Source organism: Hypanus sabinus, chromosome 10 (assembly GCF_030144855.1).
Source record: "Hypanus sabinus isolate sHypSab1 chromosome 10, sHypSab1.hap1, whole genome shotgun sequence".
NCBI lineage: Eukaryota > Metazoa > Chordata > Chondrichthyes > Myliobatiformes > Dasyatidae > Hypanus > Hypanus sabinus.
Window position 1 is genome coordinate 158,322,339 of NC_082715.1, and position 25,473 is coordinate 158,347,811.

General features: G+C 43.3%; 1 protein-coding gene across 4 annotated transcripts in view; it reads right to left on the minus strand.

Annotated features, from left to right (window-relative positions):
• klhl22 (kelch-like family member 22) overlaps positions 1–8,874 on the minus strand; it is a 136,915-nt gene extending 128,041 nt beyond the window's left edge. For 3 of the 4 annotated variants that reach the window (XM_059983315.1, XM_059983310.1, XM_059983314.1), the window contains exon 1: positions 8,791–8,854. The gene's annotated coding sequence lies outside the window, so the exon portion shown is untranslated. Of the gene's footprint in view, positions 1–8,790 lie in introns of all 4 variants that reach the window. The other variant, XM_059983313.1, reaches the window with a different exon arrangement.
• Positions 8,875–25,473: the final 16,599 nt, after the last annotated feature.

Sequence of the window (25,473 nt, forward strand, 5' to 3'; positions counted from 1 at the left end):
ATATATCAGACATAACCACTATATATACCTGAAATATAATCACTATGTATTAGCTATTTACTATACTATGTAATCACTTCTAGGTACTGAATATTAGTATGTATTATTTTACTAGACACATTTTGTTATGTGTTGTTTTCACTGATACTTTGTACTCTCTTAGCTGCATATTATGGGACTTATAGAACACCTGTTTGTTTAGCAGCACAATTAGCTGAGATGTATCCCGTGTATTACACTCAGCCTTTGTTTAGTACGAGTTAACGGTGGTGGACAGGATGCTGCGAGCAGGAATGTAATGTGAGGGAGGTCGTCTGAAAAACATAATCTTGGCCACGAATAAGGTCCCAATGCGAATGGGTGAAAAATAATGGTGACGCACCGAGAGCTAGGCAACAGCAATTGATTAGTTAATATATAGATGATATGCAATTATAAATTGATTGGGTATGCTGATGAAACCGGAATGTAACTGAGATAAGAAATTACTATAAAGAATGCTGTACACCAGAGCTCGGCGGGCTTTTGGTGACAAGTTCATTGATTGACTCAGCCTTTATTTGCAAATAAAGGTTTAAACTTCTTGAAGAATTGTCTGCGTCTCCTGGTCATTTCAAGTAACCACGACAAAATCACACTCAGTAATCTGTAGCCTCATCAGAAATCACACTCAGTAATCTGTAGTGTCATCAGAAATCACACTCAGTAATCTGTAGTGCCGTCAGAAATCACACTCAGTAATCTGTAGTGCCGTCAGAAATCACACTCAGTAATCTGTAGTGCCGTCAGAAATCACACTCAGTAATCTGTAGTGCCGTCAGAAATCACACTCAGTCATCTGTAGTGCCGTCAGAAATCACACTCAGTCATCTGTAGTGCCGTCAGAAATCACACTCAGTAATCTGTAGTGCCGTCAGAAATCACACTCAGTAATCTGTAGTGCCGTCAGAAATCACACTCAGTAATCTGTAGTGCCGTCAGAAATCACACTCAGTAATCTGTAGTGCCGTCAGAAATCACACTCAGTAATCTGTAGTGTCGTCAGAAATCACACTCAGTAATCTGTAATGTCGTCAGAAATCACACTCAGTAATCTGTAGTGCCGTCAGAAATCACACTCAGTAATCTGTAGTGCCGTCCGAAATCACACTCAGTAATCTGTAGTGCCGTCCGAAATCACACTCAGTAATCTGTAGTGCCGTCCGAAATCACACTCAGTAATCTGTAGTGTCGTCAGAAATCACACTCAGTAATCTGTAGTGTCATCAGAAATTATTGAGAAATATATCAGACATAACCACTATATATACCTGAAATATAATCACTATGTATTAGCTATTTACTATACTATGTAATCACTTCTAGGTACTGAATATTAGTATGTATTATTTTACTAGACACATTTTGTTATGTGTTGTTTTCACTGATACTTTGTACTCTCTTAGCTGCATATTATGGGACTTATAGAACACCTGTTTGTTTAGCAGCACAATTAGCTGAGATGTATCCCGTGTATTACACTCAGCCTTTGTTTAGTACGAGTTAACGGTGGTGGACAGGATGCTGCGAGCAGGAATGTAATGTGAGGGAGGTCGTCTGAAAAACATAATCTTGGCCACGAATAAGGTCCCAATGCGAATGGGTGAAAAATAATGGTGACGCACCGAGAGCTAGGCAACAGCAATTGATTAGTTAATATATAGATGATATGCAATTATAAATTGATTGGGTATGCTGATGAAACCGGAATGTAACTGAGATAAGAAATTACTATAAAGAATGCTGTACACCAGAGCTCGGCGGGCTTTTGGTGACAAGTTCATTGATTGACTCAGCCTTTATTTGCAAATAAAGGTTTAAACTTCTTGAAGAATTGTCTGCGTCTCCTGGTCATTTCAAGTAACCACGACAAAATCACACTCAGTAATCTGTAGCCTCATCAGAAATCACACTCAGTAATCTGTAGTGTCATCAGAAATCACACTCAGTAATCTGTAATGCCATCAGAAATCACACTCAGTATTCTGTAGTGTCGTCAGAAATCACACTCAGTAATCTGTAGTGTCGTCAGAAATCACACTCAGTAATCTGTAGTGCCATCAGAAATCACACTCAGTAATCTGTAGTGTCGTCAGAAATCACACTCAGTAATCTGTAGTGTTGGCAGGAATCACACTCAGTAATCTGTAGTTTCGTCAGGAATCACACTCAGTATTCTGTAGTGTCATCCTATAGTGTTGGCAGGAATCACACTCTGTAATCTGTAGTCTCGTCAAAAATCACACTCAGTAATCTGTAGTGTTGTCAGGAATCACACTCAGTAATCTGTAGTGTTGTCCTATAGTGTTGGCAGGAATCACACTCAGTAATCTGTAGTGTTGGCAGGAATCACACTCAGTAATCTGTAGTGTTGTCCTATAGTGTTGGCAGGAATCACACTCTGTAATCTGTAGTCTCGTCAAAAATCACACTCAGTAATCTGTAGTGCCGTCAGAAATCACACTCAGTAATCTGTAGTGCCGTCAGAAATCACACTCAGTAATCTGTAGTGCCGTCAGAAATCACACTCAGTAATCTGTAGTGTCGTCAGAAATCACACTCAGTAATCTGTAGTGTCGTCAGAAATCACACTCAGTAATCTGTAGTGTCGTCAGAAATCACACTCAGTAATCTGTAGTGTCGTCAGAAATCACACTCAGTAATCTGTAGTGTCGTCAGAAATCACACTCAGTAATCTGTAGCCTCATCAGAAATCACACTCAGTAATCTGTAGCGTCATCAGAAATCACACTCAGTAATCTGTAATGCCATCAGAAATCACACTCAGTAATCTGTAGTGCCATCAGAAATCACACTCAGTAATCTGTAGTTTCGTCAGAAATCACACTCAGTAATCTGTAGTGTTGGCAGGAATCACACTCAGTAATCTGTAGTGTTGTCCTATAGTGTTGGCAGGAATCACACTCTGTAATCTGTAGTCTCGTCAAAAATCACACTCAGTAATCTGTAGTGCCGTCAGAAATCACACTCAGTAATCTGTAGTGCCGTCAGAAATCACACTCAGTAATCTGTAGTGCCGTCAGAAATCACACTCAGTAATCTGTAGTGTCGTCAGAAATCACACTCAGTAATCTGTAGTGTCGTCCTATAGTGTTGTCAGGAATCACACTCAGAAATCTGTAGTCTCGTCAGAAATCACACTCAGTAATCTGTAGTGTCGTCCTATAGTGTTGTCAGGAATCACACTCAGAAATCTGTAGTGTCGTCAGAAATCACACTCAGTAATCTGTAGTGTTGTCAGGAATCACACTCAGTAATCTGTAGTGTTGTGTTATAGTGTTGTCAGGAATCACACTCAGTATTCTGTATTGTCATCTTATAGTGTTGGCAGGAATCACACTCTGTAATCTGTAGTCTCGTCAAAAATCACACTCAGTAATCTGTACTGTTGTCAGGAATCACACTCAGTAATCTGTAGTGTCGTCAGAAATCACACTCAGTAATCTGTAGTGTCGTCAGAAATCACACTCAGTAATCTGTAGTGTTGTCAGGAATCACACTCAGTATTCTGTAGTGTCATCAGAAATCACACTCAGTAATCTGTAGTGTCGTCAGAAATCACACTCAGTAATCTGTAGTGCCGTCAGAAATCACACTCAGTAATCTGTAGTGCCGTCAGAAATCACACTCAGTAATCTGTAGTGCCGTCAGGAATCACACTCAGTAATCTGTAGTGTTGTCAGGAATCACACTCAGTATTCTGTAGTGTCATCCTATAGTGTTGGCAGGAATCACACTCTGTAATCTGTAGTCTCGTCAAAAATCACACTCAGTAATCTGTAGTGTTGTCAGGAATCACACTCAGTAATCTGTAGTGTTGTCCTATAGTGTTGGCAGGAATCACACTCAGTAATCTGTAGTGTTGGCAGGAATCACACTCAGTAATCTGTAGTGTTGTCCTATAGTGTTGGCAGGAATCACACTCTGTAATCTGTAGTCTCGTCAAAAATCACACTCAGTAATCTGTAGTGCCGTCAGAAATCACACTCAGTAATCTGTAGTGCCGTCAGAAATCACACTCAGTAATCTGTAGTGCCGTCAGAAATCACACTCAGTAATCTGTAGTGTCGTCAGAAATCACACTCAGTAATCTGTAGTGTCGTCAGAAATCACACTCAGTAATCTGTAGTGTCGTCAGAAATCACACTCAGTAATCTGTAGTGTCGTCAGAAATCACACTCAGTATTCTGTAGTGTCATCCTATAGTGTTGGCAGGAATCACACTCTGTAATCTGTAGTCTCGACAAAAATCACACTCAGTAATCTGTAGTGTTGTCAGGAATCACACTCAGTAATCTGTAGTGTTGTCCTATAGTGTTGGCAGGAATCACACTCAGTAATCTGTAGTGTTGTCAGGAATCACACTCTGTAATCTGTAGTCTCGTCAAAAATCACACTCAGTAATCTGTAGTGTCATCAGAAATCACACTCAGTAATCTGTAGTGCCGTCAGAAATCACACTCAGTAATCTGTAGTGCCGTCAGAAATCACACTCAGTAATCTGTAGTGTCGTCAGAAATCACACTCAGTAATCTGTAGTGTCGTCAGAAATCACACTCAGTAATCTGTAGTGCCGTCAGAAATCACACTCAGTAATCTGTAGTGTCGTCAGAAATCACACTCAGTAATCTGTAGTGTCGTCCTATAGTGTTGTCAGGAATCACACTCAGAAATCTGTAGTGTCGTCAGAAATCACACAGTAATCTGTAGTGTTGTCAGGAATCACACTCAGTAATCTGTAGTGTTGTGTTATAGTGTTGTCAGGAATCACACTCAGTAATCTGTATTGTCATCTTATAGTGTTGGCAGGAATCACACTCTGTAATCTGTAGTCTCGTCAAAAATCACACTCAGTAATCTGTAGTGCCGTCAGAAATCACACTCAGTAATCTGTAGTGTCGTCAGAAATCACACTCAGTAATCTGTAGTGTCGTCCTATAGTGTTGTCAGGAATCACACTCAGAAATCTGTAGTGTCGTCAGAAATCACACAGTAATCTGTAGTGTTGTCAGGAATCACACTCAGTAATCTGTAGTGTTGTGTTATAGTGTTGTCAGGAATCACACTCAGTAATCTGTATTGTCATCTTATAGTGTTGGCAGGAATCACACTCTGTAATCTGTAGTCTCGTCAAAAATCACACTCAGTAATCTGTAGTGTTGTCAGGAATCACACTCAGTAATCTGTAGTGTCGTCCTATAGTGTTGGCAGGAATCACACTCAGTAATCTGTAGTGTTGTCCTATAGTGTTGGCAGGAATCACACTCAGTAATCTGTAGTGTCAAAAACCACACTCAGTAATCTGTAGTGTTGTCCTATAGTGTTGGCAGGAATCACACTCAGTAATCTGTAGTGTCATCAGAAATCACACTCAGTAACCTGTAGTGTCGTCCTATAGTGTTGGCAGGAATCACACTCAGTAATCTGTAATGTCGTCCTATAGTGTTGTCAGGAATCACACTCAGTAATCTGTAGTCTCGTCAAAAATCACACTCAGTAATCTGTAGTGTCGTCCTATAGTGTTGTCAGGAATCACACTCAGTAATCTGTAGTCTCGTCAAAAATCACACTCAGTAATCTGTAGTGTCACAGATTATTCACTAACCTGTAATCTTCACTCATCCATTATGTCATGAGAGGTCATATTCACTAATCCTGAAGTAAACATTAAATCGACAAAGCCCCAAGCGGGGCTACAGAGTTTACTCCATTTAACCCAGTAGTTTCTATTCTGAGCCATGTGTTCAAAAAGATAACACCAAATTGTGAGTATTGCTGAAAAAGAGAACAGTGGATTTCCACCAACAACTTAGAAAAACTTCACACCTGCCCTTGTAAAAACTATCCTTAAAGGTACTTTACTTAATATTGTAATTCTTTTGACTGAAGGAAATTATCAGGCATTGATCTTTAAAAATGTTTCACATTGCAGATCAAATAAACTAACAGACTAATGTAATTTAATTGGGTTCAGATTCCAGGTATAAAACTTGTGATTAAACTAGGTATGGAATCTTAACAGAGAAAGGAAGTGGCTGTCAGAAAGACCAATGGGGAGAAGAGGGCTCAGTATTATTAGAAAAGCAGTGGGAATAGTGTGAGGTGGATAACTGGAGAAGCTAAGAGATAGGAGACAGTTGCACAATTGGAAGGACTGTGGGACAAGATGGAGTGGGATAACAATAGGTGCTACAGGAAGAGGAGGGAGCAGTTAGTTGGAGGGATTATAAAAAGAGGGAGTGGGATAATCAGTGGACTGTGGATGTAGAAACGAATGGTGAAACTGGAGGGCTTGTAAGAATAAAATGAAGTGGGATAGTCTACAGGAAGAGCTTTGGCAAGAGTAGAGAATAAGATAAATTGTACAGGCAGTGGTGATATCAGGCTCCAAGATAATTGAAAGCTGCAGGAACAGCAGGAAGAAATATGGTTGGGGAGTAGAAGAGGAGAAATATCAGAGTGGGATGATATTGACCCTTATAATTGCAGGAAGTCTGAAAATTGGATGCACTAAGGGAATGGAAAAGGCTGTGAGAATGTAAGGACATTGGAAGGGCTGGGAGAATAAAGCAATATAGGATACTTTCAGGATGTGAAAGTAGCAAGGTGGGATACAGTGCCTTGAAGAAGTATTCAGCCCCCAACCCTTTGTTCACATAAATGAGTATTACAAGGGATTCCAATCAACTTAACTGAGAATTTATATTTGTGAATCCTTTTATTCACAATAGAGCCCAAAATGCATACCTTTGCTCATAAAGACTTTGCAATGCGTCACTTGGAAGATACCGAAAAGATACAGGAAGGATGTGGAAGCCATAGAAAGGGTGCAGAGAAGATTTACAAGGGTGTTGTCTGGATCGGGGAGCATGCCTTATGAGAATAGGTTGAGTGAACTCAGCCTTTTCTCCTTGGAGCGAAGAAGCATGAGAGGTGACCTGATAGAGGTGTATAAGATGATGAGTGTCATTGATCGTGTGGATGGTCAGAGGATTTTTCCCAGGGCTGAAATGGTTGCCACAAGATGACATGGGTTTAAGGTGCTGAGGAGAAGGCGCTGGGGAGTAGGTACAGAGGACATGTCAGGGGTAAGTTTTTTACTCAGAGTGGTGAGTGCATGGAATGGGCTGCCAGCAACGGTGGTGGAGGCAGATGCGATAGGGTCTTTTAAGAGACTTTTGGATAGTACATGGAGCTTAGAAAAATATAGGGCTATGGGTAAACCTAGTAATTTCTAAAGCAGGGAAATGTTTGGCACAACTTTGTGGGCCGAAGGGCCTGTATTGTGCTGTAGGTTTTCTATGTTACTGTGTGGAAGAAGGTCTTGTGGTCAGATGAGACTATATTTGAACTTTTTGGCCTCAACGCTAAGCAGTATGTGTGACATAAATCTAATTTGGTGCATCATCCAGGGTATATCATCCCTACTCTAAGTATGGTGAAGGTAGCATCAAGTTCTGGGGATGCTTTTCGACAGCAGACTGGAAGCCTGGTCAAAACTGATGGGAAGATGAATGCTGCTAAATAGAGATTCTACATTAAAAACCTGCTAGCCTCTGCCAAAAAAGCTTAAAATGGGGAGGAAGTCTGTCTTTCAGCTGGACAACGATCAAAAGCACACATGCCAGAGCAACCATGGAATGGGTTTCAAAAGAAGAAAGTTGATGTCTTTGAGTGGCCCAGTCAGAGTCCTGACCATAACCTGATCAAACATTTCTGGCTGTCCATCGCTGCTCCTCAACCCCTGGAGCAACTTTGTAAGGCAGAATGGGCAAATCTTGCTCCATCACGTTGCACAAAGTTAATAGCAACTTATCCAAAAGGACTACTAGCTGTAAAAGCTGCAAGAGGTGCAAAGGGGATGAATACTTTTAAGCTGTCGACATTTCCAATTTTGAGTTTTTAGTTTTTCAGGCTTTACCATTTTCCCTGTTTTTGGGCTCTACTGTGAAAAAGGAGTATGCAATTCACAAATAAAAATTCAGTTAAATTGCTCAAAATCATAGATTGTAAGTCATTTATGTGACTGAAAGGTGTAGACTGGATAATTTTACAAAGCACTGTAACTGGAGAGGCCATATGATTAGCACCAAGCAGGGCAATGGGGAGTTGTGAGGCACTTGATGGGAAGGTAATGGGAATGTTGGGGCATTTGATAAGAGCAGGGGCAATAGGGGGTAGAGAGGCATATGATGGAAACACGGTAATGGGGGTAGTGGGTCATTTGATTGGAACAGGGCAAAGGAGGTAGTAGGGCATTTGATGGGAACAGGGCAATGGGGTAGTGGGGCATTTGATAGGGATAGGGTAAGAGGGGTGGTGAGGCACATGATGGGAGAGGGGCAATGGAGCTGAGACACTTGGTAGGAGCAGGGCAATAGGAGTTAGTGGGGTATTTGATGGGAACACGGCAATGAGGGCTGGGGTACTTGTAGAGATGGGAGCGGGAAGGGGGGGCTGGGGCATGTGGGGGGAGCGGGACAGGGAGGGTGGATCAGGACTCGGGACGAGTTTGGAATGACCGGTGGGAGAACTGACGGGAAGGAGAGGATTGGTCTCACTGAAGAGCAGGGAGGGTGCCAGCTCGCCCCTCTCCGCAAATACGTGCGTGTTTGGTTCATACCTGAACCACAAACTGGGCGATGAAATAAGGAAATAATGGCTGTAAATATTTTTTAAACCAATAGAAAGGAGTTACGAGCAGTGGCTGGTCTGATCAGGTACTCCTACCTTTGCCCTAGCTCGGCCCGAAAGCCGCACCGCACCGCCTCCCGCGCCCGCCGCCATTTCGCTCGCTCCCGCCCGCCCGCCCGCCCGCTCGCTGCACAAAATGGCGGCGGCGGCGGCGACGGGAACCGCGCTGCCCCCGACCCCGGGAGGGCGGCTGGACACTGCCGAGGGGCTGATGGAGGCAGGGCGTTCCAGATGTATCTGGTTGAGCGCTTGGTTCACCAGGGCAGAGAGGATTACGGGCCAAAGTTCATCATAACGACGTTCCCCTAATGTCAGTCAAAACAAAACAGTTGTTTATTGACTCCTGGAAGAGGGCTAATGCACGCATCCTTCTGTCTACATTAACAGTGCTGAGGGTCACAGCTTCAAGTTCCTCGGAATGAGCATCACTAATAGCCTGTAATGATCCGGCCACGATGACACCAAGGTCAAGAATGTTGAGCCAGTGCCTCTGCTTTGTCAAGATGCCAGAGAAATTCAGCATGCACACCTTGACCTTTGCCATTTGTAATAGCTGCTTCGTTGCTTGTTATGGCAACAGCTCTGTCCAAGAAGACCACAAGAAACTGCAGACACAGTTCAGCATTTCATTAAAACCATCTGGCTCCCATGGACACTTTTTGCTTCCTCAGTTCAGCAGCCAGTGTAATCAGTCGTCCCACCTACCCTAGATGTTCTGTCGCCAGCACCAGTGGGCAGAAGATGCAAAAGCCTGACAGCATGCACCACCAGACTAAGGAATATTTTCTATCCTTTGAATGGTTCCCTAGTACAATAAGATGGACCACAAACAAGAGAAAATCTGCAGATGCTGGAAATCAAAGTAATACCAGACATCCCACCCTGTAAAAACTCGTTTCAGGGAGGTAGCACCCCCGCGAACCCCTCCAGTCAACCTCCAAGGATGTATGTAATACTTTACTGATTTTGTCTAATCTGTAAACCAAGTTGGGTAAATGCAGAAAATGTGACATTAAAATATGTACTTATATTATCATGGAGTCATTTTTTTAATCTATTACAACTTCAAGCAAGTCTACAAGGAGTTTGGCCTCATCACGTAGGACATTAGTAGAGTAACTCCTTACAAGCTAGCCAGCTAGTTTAAATAACGTTAGCTTTGCTAATGCACGAATGACACCTGTTAAACTCACCTCACAGTGATTTAACCCACCACGGGCAATAGAAAAGTCACCGTTGCAAACAGTGCAGCGAGCAACACTGTCATTATTTTTGACCCCTATTAGACAGGAGTACACTTTAGTGTAGTCTGGAGTGAAGTACGTTTTATATTTTCTTTTTTTGGAACACTCTGCCATGGCGCAACAGGACATAAACTTTCTTTTTCAAAATTTTTATTAATTTCTACATAGAAGAATGCAGAGTTCAAGAAGCTACAAATTATAAAACGAAAGAAAGATATAATACCGAATACATTATATTTGAATCACATTAACAAATTACTTACCCTATATTCATTTAGAATAGATTAATTTGTATGTCGAGATATGAATAATATATATATCTAACCCCACTACCAAAGCCGAAGCTGTTTGGTAAAGCAAAAAAGGAAAACAAAAACGTTATCAGATAGTGAAATATGCTATTAACCAGCATCTGTACTTTAATGGGAAATCAAAGGTTTTGAAAATAATTCAAAAATGGTACCCACAAATTTTGAAAATCTTGGTTAGATTCAGAAATTGAACAACAAATCTTTAATAAATTTAAGCATGCCATAATGTCCAGTAACCACTAAATGTGATTAGGCAGAGCAGTATCCTTCCATTTAAGCGAGAGCGCCCTCCTAGCTATTAGTGAGATAAAAGCCAGAATGTGCAGGTCAGATGTCTTCAAAATGATATTTACCCATCCAACAATACCAAGTAAGGCAGTCAAAGGGTTAGGCTTAAATTTTACTTTAAAAACTACAGAAAAAGTTTGGAATACTTCCAATATTTTTCAAAACTTGGACATGTCCAAAACATATGAATGAAGCTTCTCTATTGTTACACCTATCACAGTAGGGAGATACATCCATCAAAAAATTAGATAGCTTATCCTTGGTCATATAAACCCTATGGGCCACTTTAAATTGTAGGAGGGAATGACAGCCACATAACAATGAAGTATTAACCAGTTTAAAAATTTCACTCCCAAGTTTCTTCAGAAATTGAAATCTGTAAATCTTGTTCCCAAAGATTTTTGATTTTGTCTAAAGAATCATTTCTCATTCCCATCAACATATCATAGATATTGGATATTGAACCATTATAAAAAGGTTTCAAACTGAAAATTTCATCTAATAAGTTCTTATCAGGACTTTTAGGAAATGTATATAATTGAGATCGCAGTAAATCTCTAATTTGTGAATATCGACAAAAGTGTGTTTTTGGTAAACTATATTTAGTTGACAGTTGGTCGAAGGAAGAAAGACTTCCTCCAACAAATAAATACTGGAAACATTGAATACCCAATCTATCCCATTGTTTAAAAACTACATCAGTCATAGAGGGCTTAAAAAATAATTAAGAAAAATGGGGCTAGAAAGGGAAAATCTCAATAAACCGAAGTTTCTAAATTGTATCCAGATCCTCAAGGTATGTTTAACTACCACGTTATCAGTTATTCTACTTAAAGATAAAGGAAGTGAAAAGAGGGATAATAGAAAATGTATTAACAGAATTAGCTTCTAAACAAACCCACCCCAGACAGTCCTCATGATTAATATAATATAACCAAAATGTAAGATTCTGTATATTAACTGCCCAATAATAAAACCTAAAATTTGGTAAAACTGAACCTCCATTCTTTTTAACTTTCTGAAGATAAACTTCATTCAGTCGAAGACATTTATCTTTCCGTATATAAGAAGATAAAATAGAGTCAACAGAATCAAAAAATGATTTAGGAATAAAGACGGGTAAAGCCTGGAAGAGGTATATAAAATTATAAATATTCATTTTAGTATTAGTTGATACCAAATTATTCAAAGGAAAAAGTTCACTCTTACGTAGGTTCAATTTATATCCAGAAAACTGGCTAAAACGAGAGTAGAGAAAGTGCAGAATAAAAAGCAATGAGTCATCAGCATAAAGTGAAACTTTGTGGGTAGTACCCTTCCGCAAAATACCAGTGTTATAACTAGATTCTCGAAAGGCAATAGCGAAGGGTTCTAAGGCCAGGTCAAAGAGCAAAAGGCTCAAAGGACAGCCTTGTCTAGTTCCATGTTGAAGTTTAAATGGTTTAGAAGTCTGAGAATTAGTAAGAAACCGCGCAGAAGGAGGTAAATAAAGTAATTTAATCAATTGAGTAAAATTGGGCCCAAAATTAAATTTTTCTAAAATTTTAAATAAATTGTGCCATTCAACCGGATTGAAAGCCTTCTCAGCGTCTCAGTATATCACACATTCTGATATCTCCTTAGAAGGAGAATAGATAACATTTAATAAACAACAATTTTTAAAGTCGGAATATCAATTTTTAATAAATCCAGTCTGATCATCAGAAATGATAGATGGTAAGATATTTTTAATCCTACAAGCCGGAACTTTGGATAGGATTTTAGTATCAACATTGAGTAAGGAGATTGGTCTGTATGAAGAGCTTTCAGTTGAGTTCTTATTCTTTTTAAGGATAAACAAAATAGAAGCTTCATAAAAAGATTGCAGCAACCTACCCAACTTAAAGGAATCTGAAAAGACTGAACATAAATGAGGTATAAGCAGTGAGGAAAAACCCTTATAAAATTCTCCAGAAAATTCGTCAGGACCCGGAGCCTTCCCTAAGCGCAATGAACGTACAGCCTCAGCAACTTCTTCATGAGAAATAGGTTGATCCAACTGTCTTCTGTTATCCACAGAAAGTATAGGAATATTTAATTGGTCTAAAAAATATTAATTACAGTATTATCTTTAGGAGGGTCAGCACTATAAAGTTTAGAATAAAATTCTGTAAAGGTATCATTTACTTCTAAATGATCAGTTGTCCTGACACCATTAGATTTACAAATTTCTTTAATCTGTCAGATAGCAATAGAAGTTTTAATTTGGTTAGCCAATAATTTACCTGTTTTATCTCCGTGAATATAAAAATGACTTTTATCCTTTAGGAGTTAGTTGAGTTTCAATAGGATATGGTAATAAAAGGTCATATTTAGTTTTAATTTCAACCTGTGTTTTATATAGAACAGGATCTGAAGCCAAGGCATATTCTTGGTCTAATTGTTTCAGCTGATTGGCTAAATTAATTCTCTATTAGCTTTTTTCTTAACACTTGCAGTATAAGAAATGATTTGTCCTCTAATATATGCCTTAAAGGCATCCCATATAAAAGGCTAGAAGTCTCCTCTACCATATTCTCTTCAAAAAAAAAATAATTTGCCTCTCCAAGAAACTTTAAAAATCCTCGTCAGATAACAAAGTTAGATTAAAACGCCAGAATCTGTTTGAGGAAAACCAGGAAGATTTAAAGATAAAAGCACAGGAGCATGATCAGAGATAGCAATCTCTTTATATTTACAAGATCGAACTAATGGAATAATTTGGCTATTATTGATAGCAGTACACTAAACTGAACTGATGGACAATGAAAGAGAGAGAGGGAGAGAAGTCGACTTTGAAGTCCGCCCACAGAGAAAACTGATAGGTCTACTTAGCACAAAGAGAGACCAATCAGGATGCTCCCTCTCGCTCTTCCCCTCCCTCTCAAAAAAATTGATTTCCAGGATATTGTATATAATTTGCGGGTGTCAGGGAGCTGTTATCAATATGCGGGAGACTCCCAGAACTTCCGGGAGAGGTGGGATGTCTGTAATACACACAAAATGCTGGAGGAAGTCAGCAGGGTAGGCAGCACCTATGGAAAAGCGTGAACAGCTGACATTTCAGACCGAAACCCTTCGTCAAGACAATCCACCTCGAAGTGACCTTGCACCTTACTGTCCATCTGCACTGCACTTTTTTGTGACTGTAATAATTTATCCTGCACTGTCATGTTTTACCTTGTAGGTAAAACAGCAGGCTTGATTCAAGATTGTTTAATATCATTTCCAATACACAAGTATAAAGGAGAATGAAATAATTGTTACTCCAGATCCAATGCAGCACAAAAATTAAGATAAAGATCAGAATAATACAATAAATATAAATACAGAAGATAGCTTATCTACATAGATTGATTGTAACTCCATAAAGTGACACTATGCATAAGGTGACCCTGACAGGAAATGGTAAAGTAGAGGCGGGGGTGAGTTACTGGGTGGAGGTGCTGATCAGCCTTACTGCTTGGGGAAACTGCTTTTGAGTCTGGCTGTCCTCCCTGATGGGAGTGGGACAAACAGTCCATAAACGGGGTGGGTGGGATCCTTCATGATATTGCTGGCTGTATTCCAGCACCTTTCTGCAGTTAATACGTAGACTTTCTGGAAACTTAATGCAAATTCCACACTGCCCAACTCTGGGCTGCACATATGCCCTAACTCAATGGCAGGATACTTGGTAGTGTGGAGGAGCAGAGTGATCTGGGGGTACATGTCCACAGATCCCTGAAAGTTGCCTCACAGGTAGATAGGGTAGTTAAGAAAGATTTCATAAGTCGAGGGATAGAGTTTAAGAGACACGATGTAATAATGTAGCTCTATAAGACTCTAGTTAGGCCACACGGAGTACTGTGTCCAGTTCTGGTCGCCTCACTATAGGAAGGATGTGGAAGCATTGGAAAGGGTACAGAGGAGATTTACCAGGATGCTGCCTGGTTTAGAGAGTATGGATTATGATCAGAGATTAAGGGAGCTAGGGCTTTACTCTTTGGAGAGAAGGAGGATAAGAGGAGACATGATAGAGGTGTACAAGATATTAAGAGGAATAGACAGAGTGGACAGCCAGCGCCTCTTCCCTAGGGCACCACTGCTCAATACAAGAGGACATGGCTTTAAGGTAAGGAGAGGGAAGTTCAAGGGGGATATTAGAGGAAGGTTTTTCACTCAGAGAGTGGTTGGTGCGTGGAATGATGTCAGTGGTGGAGGCAGATACACTAGTGAAATTTAAGAGACTACTAGACAGGTATATGGAGGAATTTAAGGTGGGTGGGGGGTTATATGTGAGGTAGGGTTTGAGGGTCAGCACAACATTGTGGGCCAAAGGGCCTGTATTGTGCTGTACTATTCTATGTTCAATGCATTTAGCTCCAAAGGGAAGGTAAGGAATAGAAGTAGGAGTTGGCCTTGATCCTTTCTGTCTGCGCTGCCAATCAGTAAGATAGTGGATGATCTAATCTTGACCTCTTCTCAAACACTTTTGTTAATAAATAGTTTTGCCATCTTCTTTCACCTGAGTCCATCAGCAACTTTTAGCGTTCCATCTCTCCTACCTTTCACTGCTTCAGATATCAATTTCTGTTTTGCTCACTCCCTCACTTCAACTGCATCTTCAAAACTTGTTTTATCTAGTTTTGTATTTCCTGCATATGCTATTCCTTAGAATTGGCTTGCTTCTATGCTTTATATTCTTAAAAAATTGGAAGAACATCCTTTTTCAGAGATCCAATCAAAATTAAGAATGACTAAGTCCTTGGTTAAAGAGTTGTGTTTTGACCAGGGTCCCAAAAAAAGAGATTAGGGAAAGAAATCCAGAGCATGGAGCTTGGTCATCTGAGTTATAACCATGAATGAAGCGTATCACTTTGGGTAATGATCCCTTTTGCAATACCGCATCTGGATGATACTACTTGTAATCAATGTAATTTGCGAGGAAAAAGGGAAAATCATTTTTTATGTGGGTGACCTGATCTTGACCATTGCTCCACTTTGTACCAGGTTAGTTGGGATGGACTTGCTAGTGATGTGTAATCCAGTTGAGATCAGGACTCTGACTGGGCCACTCAAGGATATCAATTTACTTCATTCGAAGCCACTCCACGGTTGCCCTGGCAGTGTGTTTTAGGTCGTTGTCTTCCTGAAAGACAAACTTCTTCACGAGTTTAAGCTTTCTGGCAGAGGCTAACAGATTTTCATCCAGGATCTCTCAGTAGTTAGCAGCTTTCATCTTCCCATCAATCCTAAACAGATTTCCAGTCAGTGTACCACAAAAGTTAGGGGGCAAAAGTTTAAGGGTAACTCGAGGGGGAATTTCTTTATTCAGAGAATGGTAGCTGTGTGGAACGAGCTTCCAGTAGTAGTGGTAGACACAGGTTCGGTATTGTCATTTAAAGTAAAATTGGATAGGTAAATGGACAGGAAAGGAATGGAGGGTTATGGGCTGAGTGCAGGCCAGTGGGACTAGGTGAGAGTAAGCATTCGGCACGGACTAGAAGGGCCGAGATGGCCTGTTTCCGTGCTGTAATGGTTATATGGTTATTAAAAAAAGCATATCCTTGCCCATAAAGACTTCACAAAGCCTCTTTTCAAAGATACTGAAAATATGTGGAAGAAGGTCTTATGGTCGAATGAGACTATATTTGAACTTTCTGGCCTCAACACAAAGTGATACATGTGGCATAAATCTAATACCACACATCTGCCAGGTAACACAGCTGCTAATATAGTATTGTGGAGGTAGCATCAAGCTATTGGGATGCTTTTCAGCAGCAGGACAGGAAATATGGTCAGAATTGATGGGTGCTGCAAACGGCAGCCAGATTCTGTATAAACTGGGGAGGATGTTCGTCTCTCAGTGATGCACCATCAATAACTCTCTGAGACGTGAGGCAAGATATCGGCTTTTATTGACTGGAAGAAGGAACAAGCAGCAATTGACCACCATGCAACATCCTGGAGACTGAGGGCAGGGCTCAGGCCCCAATCGCCTTTATACCGGGGTCTGTGGGAGGAGCCACGGGAGCAGTCAGTGGGGGGGGGGGGGCGTGTCCAGACAGGTATATGTAGTTCACCACATTCACCCCCCCTTTGTTTTAAAAGAGAGTCCCCATGGGGCGAAGTTTCTTTCAAGTATATTTACAGGTTAAGTCTATCAGGTGGTAAAATCAGTCGCTGCGATCTATGTAGCACCGGCTGTGATTGCGCAGGTGCCGGTGGTGATTGCACCGGAGACGGTGGTTGTGCTGGTTCTGGCCTGACTGGAGGTGTCAGCCCACTAGGCATCAGTGATCCCTCATGCATGTGCGAGGCGCCTGGTATAGGAGTGTCGTGAGGAGTCTGTGTAGGGCTCGGTGTGCACGGTGTCACCTCGGGTACAGGGTTCATAGTTACCGTGGAGTGTTTGGGGTAGTGGTCTGCTGCTCCTGCGGGCGCCAGATCACGGACGGAGACCATGCCCTCCCGCCCATCAAGTAAGGCCACGTAGGCATACTGGGGGTTCGCATGTAGAAGGTGAACCCTCTCGACCATTGGGGAGTATTTATTGCTCCTCACATGTTTCCGGAGCAGCACTGGCCCTGGGGACGTCAACCAAACTGGTAGGGTGGTCCCAGTGACAGACTTCCTGGGAAAAGAGAATAGGCGCTCGTGAGGGGTGGCATTGGTGGACGTACATAACAGAGAGCGGATAGAGTGGAGCGCCTCAGGGAGGACCTCCTGCTATCGAGAGACCGGCAACCCTTTTGACTTAAGGGCTAAAAGTGTGGCCTTCCACACTGTGGCATTCTCCCTCTCCACCTGTCCATTTCCCCGGGGATTATAGCTCGTGGTCCTACTAGTAGCAATGCCCCTAACCAGCAGGTACTGGCGCAGCTCATCACTCATAAAGGAGGACCCTCTATCACTGTGGATATAGCAGTGATATCCAAACAGAGTGAAGAGCTGGCGCAGGGCTTTTATGACGGACGTGGCAGTGGTGTCGGGGCAGGGGATGGCAAAGGGGAATCGCAAGTACTCGTCGATAATGTTGAGAAAGTAGACATTGCGGTCGGTGGAGGGAAGGGGGCCCTTAAAGTCAACACTCAGTCGCTCAAAAGGGCGGGTGGCCTTGACAAGTTGTGCCATTTCAGGACGGTAGAAGTGCGGTTTGCACTCAGCGCAGATTTGGGAGTCCCTGGTCATCATCCTGATGTCCTCAAGGGAGTACGGCAGGTTCCGAGCTTTCATGAAATGGTAAAATCGGGTGACCCCGGATGGCAAAGATGTGCATGGAGGGCGTATAGCTGGTCGAGCTGTGCGCTGGCACACGCTCCCCGGGATAGGGCATCAGGGGGCTTGTAGTGTTCTCGCTCGGCGTGTAAGATAACGCTGAACTAAACACCGAGGTAGACCGTAGTCAATGAAAACAGGATCACAGTAAGATTAACCGTTTACTGTTCACTCTTCCTCATTAATATATGGTGAAAACTGTTGATAAAACAATACAAGATTTGTACAGCATTTGTTTCCTTCTTGATATTACATTTACATTGTAAATACTTGCAAAAGTAAAACTACAACAACTACATTACATTAAAGTGCAGCATACAGTCAGAATCTACCTGCACCATTGACTCCTTTAAATACACTTCAACGCAAACTATCCACAACTCTTTAACTAACGAAAACATGAACCTTATCGACCATCGTTACTTTTGACAGGATCGGCGTTAACATTTTAATTCAACATATCGATTATCTCATGACTTACAGCGTTGCCTCACTATGTTTCTAATGCGTAGAAGACAACTTTTCTTGCGCTGATATCGCACATGTCAGCCCCCACCTTCCCATTTCTCCAAACCGGTATTTTCCCACAAGACGCGGCGAAACCGGATGTGACGTCATCGCATGCCGCGATATATCACAGACAACGAATTTACTTTAAACTATCCTAACTTTAACTAGAATGCTAACAAACGACTTACTAAAGCAAAAATATTATAAACTAAATAACTGCCAAAAAGGCAACACAGGGCTCATTGAGCCTTCCAGGATGTCATAGTTGCAGGTGGAGAGTTCTATTCTCCACCACAAAATTTTATCATTTTTGATTTTGCCCCGCTGTTGGTTGCTGAACATGAATGCAACTGAGCGCTGGTCAGTCAGCAAGGTGAACCTTTTGCCGGCGAGATAGTGCCTCCAGTGCCTCATAGCGTCCACTATGGCCTGGGCTTCTTTCTCCACCACCGAGTGCCGAATTTCAAGGCCTTGAAGGATACGAGAAAAGAATGCTATCGGCCTGCCTGCCTGATTGAGGGTAGCAGCCAGCGCGAAATCGGAGGTGTCACTCTCTACTTGGAAGGGAATGGTCTCATCCACCACATGCATTGTTGCTTTGGCAATGTCCCCTTTAATGCGGCTGAAGGCCGCGCGGGCTGCAGCAGAGAGGGGAAATGTGGTAGATTTGACCAGGGGGCGGGCCTTATCTGCGCAATGGGGGACCCATTGGGTGTAATAGGAAAAGAAGCCCAGGCACCGTCTGAGGGCTTTGACGGTGGTGGGAAGAGGGAGTTCCAACAGGGGGCGCATACGATCGGGATCAGGGCCAATTACCCCGTTTTCCACGACATACCCTAGGATAGCGAGTCGAGCGGTTCCGAACACACACTTGTCCCTGTTATAAGTAAGGTTCAGGGCTTCGGCCACTTGGAAAAATCGTTGGAGGTTGGCGTTGTGATCCAGCCAGTTGTGACCGCAGATGGTGATATTATCCAGATATGGGAACGTGGCCTTCAGTTGGCACTGGTTCACCATCTGGTCCATTTCCCTCTGGAAGACTGAGACACCATTTATGACACCAAAGGGGACGTGCAGGAAGTGATAGAGCCTGCCGCCCGCCTCGAAGGCGGTGTAGGGGCGGTCCTCTGGGCGGATGGGGAGCTGGTGATAAGCGGATTTCAGATCTGTTGTCGAGTACACCTTGTACTGAGCTATCTGGTTGAACATATCCGTGATGCGGGGTAGGGGGTACGCGTCAAGCTGAGTGAACCTATTGATGGTCTGGCTATAGTCCACGACCATCCTATTTTTCTGCCCAGTCCGAACAACAACCACCTGGGCCCTCCAAGGACTTGTGCTTGGCTCAATGATCCCCTCCCTGAGCAGCCGCTGCACCTCCGACTGAATGAAGGCCCTGTCCCCCGCGCTGTACCTCCTGCTTTTAGTTGCCACAGGTTTACAGTCGGGGGTCAGGTTGGTGAACAGCGGTGGGGGAGGGATCTTGAGGGTGGAGAGGCTGCAAGTGGTGTCAGTGGTGGAGTTGTCGGCATGGTGCTGGGTGGGATGTGTGGGTCGGTGTGTGTGTGTGGTCAGTAGTGAGGTATATGACGAAGTCCCACAAAACTGAGGATTCCTGACAGTGAGTGGTGGGAGGGGCCCGTCATATGCCGTAGTCACACTTTCGAGGTGGCTCTGGAAGTCCAGCCCCAAATGCGTAGGTGCGCACAGTTGAGGCATGACCAGTAGCGCAAAGTTCCGATATTCTGTGCCCTGCACCACCAATGTCGCTACACAACCCACCCAGATGTCTGTGGAATGTGACCCAGAAGCCATGGTGACTCTCTGGCTTACCGGCCGTGTCACGAGTCCGCAGTGTTGCACTGTGTCCGGGTGAATAAAACTCTCAGTGCTGCCCGTGTCAAACAGGCAGCTAGTCCTGCGCCCCTCCACCAGGATGTCCATCATTGACCTTGCAAGCTGGTGTGGGGCTCTTTGGTCGAGGGTTACGGAGGCCAGAGTTGAACTGCCGTCTTGGTGCCCGATAAACACCGGTGGGTTGGGGGCAGGGCGTGTTGACGCCGACAAAGATGGCGGCCCCCATGTCTCACACACAGCACTGCCCGACCCCGCTCGTGGTTCAGACTTACAGACCTTGGCAAAATGGCCCTTCTTCCTGCGGCTGGAGCAGGTCGCTTCTTGGGCCGGGCAGCGTTTTCGGGGGTGCTTTTCGAGTCCGCAGAAGTAACACTGCGCGGACTTGCGACTGGCAGCAGCTGTGGTCGGGTTCGGGGAGTTCGTGGACTCGCGACTGGCAGCGGCGTTGGTGAATTCGCTCGTGGGTGGCGAGGTCTGAGGTGTCCATGGGACCGGCGGGGGATAGCGCGGCTGGACAGCGTCAGCGTTGTGCAGAGCAGCTTCCAGCGTGTTGGCCGTCTCGATCGCCGAGCGTAAGGTAAGATCGGCATTTTCCATGTTTTAAAACTTCCAGTCAATAAAATTGACTGGAATAAAATAAAATATAACTCGGAGTCCTGCCATGTGCAGAAGTTCGCTGATGACACGGTCATAGTGGGGTGTGTCAGGAATGGTCAGGAGGAAGACTATAGGAAACTGATACAGGACTTTGTGATATGGTGCAACTCAAACTACCTGCGTCTCAATATCACCAAGACCAAGGAGATGGTGGTGGACTTTAGGAGATCTAGGCCTCATATGGAGCCAGTGATCATTAATGGAGAATGTGTGGAGCAGGTTAAGACCTACAAGTATCTGGGAGTGCAGTTAGACAAGAAGCTAGACTGGACTGCCAACACAGATGCCCTGTGCAGGAAAGCACAGAGTTGACTGTACTTCCTCAGAAGGCTGGCGTCATTCAATGTTTGTAGTGAGATGCTGAAGATGTTCTATCTGTCAGTTGTGGAGAGCGCCCTCTTCTTTGTGGTGGCGTGCTGGGGAGGCAGCATTAAGAAGAGGGACACCTCACGTCTTAATAAGCTGGTAAGGAAGGCGGGCTCTGTCGTGGGCACAGAACTGGAGAGTATGACATCGGTGGCAGAGCGGAGGGCGCTGAGTAGGCTATGGTCAATCATGGAAAACCCTGAACATCCTCTGCACAGCACCATCCAGAGACAGAGAAGCAGCTTCAGCAGCAGGTTGCTGTCAATGCAATGCTCCTCAGACAGGATGAAGAGATCATTACCTCCCAACGCCATTCGGCTCAACAATTCAACCACCAGGGGCAAGACATGTTAAAGTGCTGGGGTTAGGACTGAGCTTAAGTTACCACTCAATGCACTTTAGTAAACTATTTAAGAACTTTTTAAAAGCTACTTATTAATGCTTTTTGGGAGGGTGATTTTAGATGCATATCATATTTATACTGAGTTAAATACTGTATGTAATTAGTTTTGCTACAATAAGTGTATGGGACACTGGAAAAATGTTGAATTTCCCCTTGGGGATGAATAAAGTATCTATCTATCTATCTAAATTGATGCATCATCAATAACTCTCTGGGACGTGAGGCGAGATGTCGGCTTTTATTGACTGGAAGAAAGATCAAGCAGCAATTGACCACCATACTACATCCTGGAGACTGAGGGCTGGGCTCAGGCCCCAATGGCCTTTATACCGGGGTCTGTGGGAGGAGCCACGGGAGCAGTCAGCGGGGGGGGGGGGGGGGGGGAGGGGCGTGTCCAGACAGGTATATGTAGTTCACCACACTCAGCAGGGCAATGACTGAAAGTACTCTACCAGAGCAATCACGGAGTGGGGAGGATGTCCTTGAATGGCTCAGAGTCCTGACCAAACACCGCTGGCAGGACCTCAGGACCACCAACTAGTCTGGCACAGCTCCAGCAACTTGCAGAGAGGAATGGGCAAATCTTGCTCAGTCACGTTGTGCAAAGCTAACAGACTCCTGGCTGTAATAGCTGCAAGAGGTGATTCAGCAAAGGAGGATGAATACTTCTGAATTGCTGATATTTCAGTTCTTCAATACTTGATAATTTTCTGCGTTTTGCACTCTACTGTAAAATAAGGAGTATGTGATTCACAAAAAAAATTCTCTGTTAAGTTGATCAAGATCACTGGTCTTAATATTCACTTATGGGAACAAAGGTTTGGGGCTGAATACACAATTTCAAGGTGATTGGAGAGGGATGGGGGGATGTCAGAGGTAGGTCTTTTGCACAGGGTGGTGATGCAGTGCCGGGGGTGGTGGGAGAGGCAGGTACATTCGGAGCATTTAAGAAACACTTAGGTGGGCACATGGATGACAAGGAAGGAGGACTGTGCAGAAGGTGGGGTTAGATTGATCTAAAAGTGGTTTAAAATGTCAGCACAACATCATGGACTAATTGGTCTGTACTACGCTGTGGTGTTCTATGTACATTCAGTCCTGTCATCTCAATCATTAGATTGTAGATAGTTGAGGCTTTGATTGATCCCTCTGCACCTCAGTGATCACTATTTGACAACTTGAAAATGATTTTTTCATTCATTCTGGTATATTATTCATTCATTCATTCATTCAATATATTCTCATGATCTTGTTCAAAGACTGATAACAACTGCATGAAACATTATTCCCCTTTCATTAACCATGTTGACTCTGCTGGGTGACTTGCTGCTATTGCCTTACTAAGGGATTGCAACATTTTCCCAATGACAGAAGTCAAGCTAAGTAGCTGTGGGAAACCATGTATACCCGTCAGGACACGCCCCTCTGCTGACTGCTTCTGTGGCTCCTCCCACAGACCCCTGGATAAAGGCAATGGTGTCACTGCTCCTCCCACAGTCCAGGGCAGTCATCTGCCATGGACGTGCTCCGTTTTACTGCTAATAAAAGCCTTTCAGTATTTACTCGACTTCCAGACTTTTGGAGTTACTGATAGTGCATCAGTAGCACAGTCCAAATGCTGGAGGAGACCTTTCACCGAGACCGTCAGGCTAATTGACTTCTGTTTTCTGCTTTCCATTTCCCTCAGTTCTTCAGCAGCGTCTTTCCAACCTGCTGGTACTTCCTCAAATCTAGGGAAGTTTCGAAGATCACAGCTCAGTCCGTCAGAATCTTTACAGTCCGAAATGTAGGTTATCAGATCCCGAGTATTTATATGGGTTTAGTCTATTTCTTTTTAGTTTGCCCGATATATCCTCCCTCTCGTTTGTCCTCTGATTTTCTGCTGTAATTCAGTGTTTTGGTGCCTTCTACGGTGAAGTAATTCGCAGTTATACAGCACCACTTTCTACAAAGTGAAACCCAACAGCAGCGATGCTTCACTACAGCTGAAGTGAATGCCTTCTGTGCACACTTTGAAAGGGAGAAACACAGCTGAAGATCTCTGCTGCACCCAGTGGCCCTGTGATCTCTGTCTCCGAGCCCGATGTTAAGCTGTCTTTCAGGAAGGTGAATCCTAGCAAGGCAGAAGGCCCCAACGGAGTACCTGGTAAGGTTCTGAAAACTTGGGCCAGCCAACTGCCAGGTGTATTCAAAGACATTTTCAACCTCTCACACCTACTGTCGAATGTTCCCACCTGCTCCAAAAGGGCAACAATTATACCAGTGCCCAAGAAGATTAACCATAACCATATAACCATATAACAATCACAGCACGGAAACAGGCCATCTCGGCCCTCCTAGTCCGTGCCGAACTCTTAATCTCACCTAGTCCCACCTACCCGCACTCAGCCCATAACCCTCCACTCCTTTCCTGTCCATATACCTATCCAATTTTACCTTAAATGACACAACTGAACTGGCCTCTACTACTTCTACAGGAAGCTCATTCCACACAGCTATCACTCTCTGAGTAAAGAAATACCCCCTCATGTTTCCCTTAAACTTCTGCCCCCTAACTCTCAAATCATGTCCTCTCGTTTGAATCTCCCCTACTCTCAATGGAAACAGCCTATTCACGTCAACTCTATCTATCCCTCTCAAAATTTTAAATACCTCAATCAAATCCCCCTTCAACCTTCTACGCTCCAATGAATAGAGACCTAACTTGTTCAACCTTTCTCTGTAACTTAAGTGCTGAAACCCAGGTAACATCCTAGTAAATTGTCTCTGCACTCTCTCTAATTTACTGATATCTTTCCTATAATTCGGTGACCAGAACTGTACACAATATTTCAAATTTGGCCTTACCAATGCCTTGTACAATTGTAACATTACATCCCAACTTCTGTACTCAATGCTCTGATTTATAAAGGCCAGCGTTCCAAAAGCCTTCTTCACCACCCTATCTACACGAGACTCCACCTTCAGGGAGCTCTGCACTGTTATTCCTAGATCTCTCTGCTCCTCTGCATTCCTTAATGCCCTACCATTTACCCTGTATGTTCTATTTGGATTATTCCTGCCAAAATGTAGAACCTCACACTTCTCAGCATTAAACTCCATCTGCCAACATTCAGCCCATTCTTCTAACCGGCATAAATCTCCCTGCAAGCTTTGAAAACCCACCTCATTATCCACAACACCTCCTACCTTAGTATCATCGGCATACTTACTAATCCAATTTACCACCCCATCATCCAGATCATTTATGTATATTACAAACAACATTGGGCCCAAAACAGATCCCTGAGGCACCCCGCTAGTTACCAGCCTCCATCCCGATAAACAATTATCCACCACTACTCTCTGGCATCTCCCATCTAGCCACTGTTGAATCCATTTTATTACTCCAGCATTAATACCTAACGATTGAACCTTCTTAACTAACCTTCCATGTGGAACTTTGTCAAAGGCTTTGCTGAAGTCCATATAGACTACATCCACTGCCTTACCCTCGTCAACATTCCTCGTAACTTCTTCAAAAAATTCAATAAGGTTTGTCAAACATGACCTTCCACGCACAAATCCATGCTGGCTACTCCTAATCAGATCCTGTCTATCCAGATAATTATTAATATTATCTCTAAGAATACTTTCCATTAATTTACCCACACTGATGTCAAATTGACAGGTCTATAATTGCTAGGCTTACTTCTAGAACCCTTTTTAAACAATGGAACCACATGAGCAATACACCAATCCTCCGGCACAATCCCCGTTTCTAATGACATCTTAAAGATCTCCGTCAGAGCTCCTGCTATTTCTA